At 41.6% G+C, this 6,241-nt stretch overlaps 1 long non-coding RNA gene across 1 annotated transcript; it reads left to right on the top strand.

Annotated features, from left to right (window-relative positions):
* The first annotated feature begins 252 nt into the window (after positions 1-252).
* On the top strand, positions 253-3,786 carry LOC121560958. Its single transcript, XR_005999074.2, has 3 exons — positions 253-292; positions 779-2,610; positions 3,001-3,786. It is a non-coding gene; the product is annotated as an uncharacterized LOC121560958 (long non-coding RNA).
* The last annotated feature ends 2,455 nt before the right edge of the window (positions 3,787-6,241 follow it).

Here is a 6,241-nt window from a genome sequence, read left to right as displayed (position 1 = left end):
TCCCCACTGTAAGTTGAATGCACCAATTTGTATGTCGCTCTGGATAAGAGCGTCTGCTAAATGATGTAAATGTAATTAACAGTGAGTACAAACCCAGCCTGCCTCTCTCCTTCCACACTGAGTCCAAACTTACAGTCACTGGGTCCTGATTGTGACAGTGGAGCCCAGTTTGCTAAGCAGGATCCAGAGATGGCATCAGTGAAGCTGTAAGACTGCAGTCAAACACTGGAGCTGAATGTCAACATTAAAGATGAAGAAGAGGAGGAGAAGATTGGGAAATCTGTTTCTCATGGTAAGAGTAGGTTCTTTAGTGATCATATGTACAGTACACCTCACCTGCTACTCATGAAAATACTTCAATTTATGTATTAACAAAGTCTACTAAAATGTTTATCTGACACCATAAAGATTATTAAAATATGCAAGCAAGCATTAGGCAATGAGTTGTGTTGACTAGCAAGAATTGGTCTGATATTGGAATACTAAAGGTAAATAGATTTAATGACATTGTAAAATTAACGATTTACTTACATTTTTTTAATTGTTAGAGGAACTAGGGTTATGTGCCTTGCTCAAGGGCACATCGACAGATTTTTCACCTTGTCGGCTCGGGGATTCAAACCAGCAACCTTTCAGTTACCTTCTGCCCAAGTCATAAAGCCTAAGTTACAAGTCAATACTGACATTACCAAAACATTAAGTATCTAAACATGATCAGACAGGAAGAGAAAGACAAAGAATCCATAGCTGACTCTCTCCTCTGTTCTCATCCTCCTAGATGTATGCCTTTGACACCATGAACCATCAGATCCTCCATTCCACCCTCTCAGGGTTCGTCATCTCAGGCTCTGCACTCTCCTGGATTGTATTCTACCTGGCAGGTCACTCCTACCAGGTGGTGTGGAGAGGATCTGTGTCTGCATCACGTGCACTACTGGTGTCCCCCAGGGCTCAGTTCTAGGCCCTCTCCTCACATGGTCTCTCCTATCATTGTTATGTGGATGCCACTCAACTAATCTTCAAATTCCCCCCTTCTGACACCCAGGTGGCAACACGCATCTCTGCGTGCCTGGCTGATATCTCAGCTTGTATGTCGGACCACAGGTTCGGACCACAGGTTCAAGCTCAACCTCAACAAAACGGAGCAACTCTTCCTCCCGGGAAAGACCTGCCCGCTCTAAGGCCTGTCCATCATGGTTGACAACTCCACGGTGTCCCATTCCCAGAGTGCAAAGAACCTTGGCGTGCTCTGCAAACATCAAAGCAGTGACTCGCTCCTGCAGGTTCATGCTCTACAACAGCCAACCCCAATAAGCGGCCCGCGGGCCAGATCCGTCCCGCAAGAGCCAAATGTCTAGCCCACACTGACAGCATTGGCATTCACTTGTTAAAATAAACATGAATTTAATATCCGCGGCTCTGCTTTATTTTGAAATGATCCCACACCTTGACCTGTGGACTTTACCGCGTGCATACGTAAGACGTGCCTCGCGCGCTTTGCGTACTCGTCTCCACTCGACTAGCTACCTAGTGTAGTGTCATACACACACAGTAGCCGCAGCCGCTCGCCAGTTAACCCTCTTTCATCGAAAGGACTGACCACTTCCTCACAAAAAAATATTAAATCCAGTCAAACCAACATGGCATTCGCCAAGATACGCAAGGTAGACCAGGAGAACCGTCAGTTCAAAACTGACTGGACTGAGAGGTATTGCTTTTTTTTACCGGACCACAACAGTGCTAAGCCCACATGCTTAATATGCATGCAGACTGTAGCTGTAATCAAAGCGGACAATCTGAAGCGGCATTTTAACTATATTCATGCTGCCAGTTTTAATGCAAACTACCCAGAAAAATCAGTGACTTTTTGAGCTTTTTAACTGACAACAAGGTGATATCAGATGTTCCTTTTTGTGTGACATCATGTCTCATCTAAATCACCTTAACCTGCGACTACAAGGCAAGAACCACACTGTTGCTGACATGTATGAGGCAATTGAAGCTTTCCGGTCAAAGCTGCACCTCCTGGAGAGAGACATTCATGGGAGAAAGTTGCACTTTCCACGTCTGCTTGAGCATTGTGAGAAGAATAAAATGCTGGAAGATCCAGCAATGAAGGATTTTGTGTCCAGGCTGGCAGAAAACTTCAAGGAAAGATTTGAAAGCTCCCCTAAACTCTCAGCTGACATCCTTCTCTTCGTAAGACAGTCGTTTTCTGTGTCAGCTGACGGCCAGTGGACTGCAGAGGCCAAAAAGCTGGTGCCTTCCATAGATGAGGCTGCTCTTCAGATGGAAATCTTGGAGATGGGAACATCTGATTTGCTCAAAGCTCAACACAAGGATGCACTGGTGAGTGACTTTTGGATCAACGTGGTTCCCCAAGCTCGTTTTAAAAACACCAGAGATATTGCAATGCTCCTACTCACGATGTTCCCCTCAACATACATCTGTGAATCAGCATTTTCTTCAATGAATGCTATCAAGAGCCAGGACAGAAACAGACTCTCAGATTCACATCTTGGACAGTGCCTCAGGATTGCCACAACAGAATACAAGCCTGACATCAGAAAGGTTGCCTCATCCCGTAGCTCTCACTTCTCTCACTGATTGGTGAGTGAACCAGATCCAATTATTTTTTTGCTATTTTTCAATCTTCTTGTGGTATAATAATTATTAAAATGAAATAACCATTTCATATTTAATAGCATGTTTCCTACTAAATATGCTACACAGCTTAAATAAAAGTAAATGGCATCCAACTAGTTAGTAAAATTTAAAATGTAATACACAGCAATAAAAAAATAATACACCAACAAAAGCTAAATAATTATATTGTCACATTAATATCAAACACTTTTGGTTGTTAACAGCTTGATATTATTTGGTTCACATATTTTAAAAGTTTAAAAACTAATGTGGCATATTCTGATAACACATTTGAAAAGTACCTAACTAAAGATCTCTGTCTGTCTGTGTTTGTCCTTCTGTCTCTTCTCTTAGAAAGACCGTCTGAACGCAGATATCCAAAGCATGGGTGTTCCAGACAGAAGTGGGCACTGTGTGTGTGTGTGTGTGTGTGTGTGTGTGTGTGTGTGTGTGTGTGTGTGTGTGTGTGAATGTGTTTGCTGGACTTTTTGTTTGCTGACTGTTTGCACAGAATATGCTCCAGGGGCATTTCATAATTAAATAGTTGGTTTTGGACTAATTTAGTATTTTTCATTTTTCTCTTATGTGACTCCTAACACCACTACTAATAATTATAAAATCACAATAGAAGTGAAAACTGATAAAACATAAAACTGTCGCCAAAAAAACAAACATGTTGGCCCTCGGCTTGGCATGCCTGACCAAATTTGGCCCTTAGGGAAATCTAATTGGGGAACCCTGCTCTACAACATCCGTTGAGTAAGACCTTTCCTACATCCCATCGCAAGCGCCACGTTCTGCCACCTATGGTCTCTTGGCCCTCCCACCCCTAAGGGAGGGCAGCTCCCACACCTCCCAGTCAACGCTCTTCTCTGTCCTGGCACCCCAATGGTGGAACAAGTTTCCCCCTAAAGTCAAGACAGCAGAGTCCCTGCCCATCTTTTAAACACGTCTGAAACCCTTCCTCTTTGTAGAGTATCTTAAATCCCCCCCCACACTTTTGTTTTCCCACGAGAACTGACTTTGATGATGAATACTTTCTTGAGAGAAAATGTAATTGATACGATTGTGATGCGTTGTTGTCTCACCTAGCTATCTTAAGATGAATGTACTATTGTAAGTCACTCTGGATAAGAGTGTCTGCTGAATTAGTCAAATTTAAAAATGTGAATTGATATGGAATTGACCCCAGCCCTGATGGTTACTAACCCTTGTGATAGTGAGTGGAGGATGATATGGCTCGTAACACTTTAGAATAGTTTTATTCCCCTGTATTGTACAGCATACTTATATTAAGTCATTTGTTACCCAGTACAGCCAGAAGAGGACTGGCCACTGCTCAGAGCCTGGTTCCTCTCTAGGTTTCTCCCTAGGTTCCTTCCTTCTAGGGAGTTTTTCCTAGCCACTGTGCTTCTGCATTACTTGCTCTTTGGGGTTGTAGTCTTGGCACCTGCACCCTCAGCGGAGTCAACAAACACCGGAAGCATCCGTGTTTCAGGGAAAAGGCAGAGCGGAAGGCAAAGCCTGAAAACTGGAAGCTTCTGGTTTCTGTGGACCTGGTTTAGGCGTTTCTTTTACGCCTGATACGTTAGGTTAGGGTATCTGTAAAGCACCCTGTAACAACGGCTGATGTAAAATGGGCTTTATAAAATAAATGTGATTGATGTAAATCATACCAACTGACTGGTTCTTCTGATGTTGTTCACACAGGAGACCATGTTGAGACATTCTCTACATCCAGAGAGCAACAGCAGGAAAATCACAGCTAAGAGGTCTCACCACTGCCCACATTGTGAGGAGATTTTCCCAATTCTATCAAAGCTAAAAAATACACCTAAAAATACACACAGGAGAGAATCTATTTCCCTGCTCTGATTGTGGGAAGAGCTGTAAAATACCAAGGGATCTGGTACTCCTGCTCTGACTGTTGGAAGAGTTTCTCTCAACATGGCCACTTAAATGTGAGAATCCTCATCAGTTGTCTGACTAGCTAAGATTAAAATCATTCCATCACTTCATTCTCAAGAAATCGTAGCACACTCTATTGTAATCCTATTGTTTCTCACTGTGAGAGAACTGTGCAGAGGAAAGGAACTGTTATAGAACGTTAGCCTGTCTTTACTTTACTGATCAGTGTTGCACCTGGTCAGTTTTGGTGTGTTTTGTTAGCTTCTATTGTAAAGATATTGAGATTACCTTGGATTTGCCCTTAGGGTTGAATATCCTCTGTGAGGCTGGTTGACTGGGTGGTTTTGCTTCCCTCTGTAGTTTTCTGTGGGAATGAGCTAGTAGACACAACATGTATCAGATAGAGATGGTGTGATGATCAGTTTTCATCATTAGTTTGGGTGGATACTTTTTGTTTATTAAATTGTATTTTAAAACTAGATGAGTTATTTTAGTCATTAATAGTCATTAAGGCTTAATTCAAGCCTGTTTAATTTATCTGCCAATGAAAAATAGTATGTATATGAATTTGTTCTAGTCAAGCTCTTCTCTTTTGTGTAATTAATTACCAAAAAACTATGTTTCAAGTGACATATTTACTGTTGTTCTGAAGCTGAACAAGACAGGAAGTTTAAATCAGCATCACAAAGCTAAATCTGACCTATTCACTAACATGTTTTGTCAGCATAAGCAGCTGTGAGACATGCTAGAGTACTGTAACAATATTGATCTACTGAATCATTGTAGTTGTTGGGGGTTATCTTTACAGTAAATATAATGGTGGTGGATAAGCCTTCAATGCAAGATGCAGGGGTTGCCTTTCAACAAGATGATCCTGACATTTTAAAGGTTAAAAAGGTGGACTTTGTGGCCTTTATCGCAATGGTGATTAACGGCACTGCCAAGGTGGAGAAAAGTTCTAGGAAGATAGAAATCATTGTGGTTGCGGCAGAAAGGTTCCTGGGGCTGAAAGATTTATTGGCAAAAGAGTAACATGGAATATTGTCAAAAGCCGTACCACCATCTCAGGTCCTAGAGACTGAGAAGGGAGATATGGAGATTTAAAGGAAGGAAGAAATTTGAGTTTTGTTTGTTTTGGCAATGTACTATTTTTATTAGGGTGGAGTAAGTTAGTATCACTATTAAGCATGGATTTATTTTTTCATTTAATTTATTTTGTGGTTTCAAACCGTCCAGTTGGTGGCGGCAATGCAACTTTTGGATGTAGTCTGCCATAAAACCCACAGAAGAAGAAGAAGAAGAGGTCGCTGTTGCATTGTGGTAGTTGGGGAACAGGAACTTCCGGGGATGCGCGCAACATTCTTCATAACAAAGAAAAGAACAGGACTGTGCTTTTCGTTTCTCTTTATTACTACAGGTATGTAATAGCACGTTTAAACTGTCTAATATCGAAATAACGTCATAACATGTTAGATAACAAATCAGTCAAGGTATTATCACATTAAGGGAAAGGTTTTGTGTAATGTTTGTGTCAATCTGAGTGATTGAAGAACGTGATAAAATATATTTTACAAGCACACGGCGCGGCGTCCATTACACTTTTTCATTTGTGAGGCTTTCCAGGTTCGTATATAGGTCAGTGCGTTTCGCCTGGGCATGTTCAGTACAAAAACGTTTTGGAAAGTTG

Source organism: Coregonus clupeaformis, unplaced genomic scaffold (assembly GCF_020615455.1).
Source record: "Coregonus clupeaformis isolate EN_2021a unplaced genomic scaffold, ASM2061545v1 scaf0883, whole genome shotgun sequence".
Taxonomy (NCBI): domain Eukaryota; kingdom Metazoa; phylum Chordata; class Actinopteri; order Salmoniformes; family Salmonidae; genus Coregonus; species Coregonus clupeaformis.
This window is presented reverse-complemented; position numbering and strand designations above follow the sequence as displayed.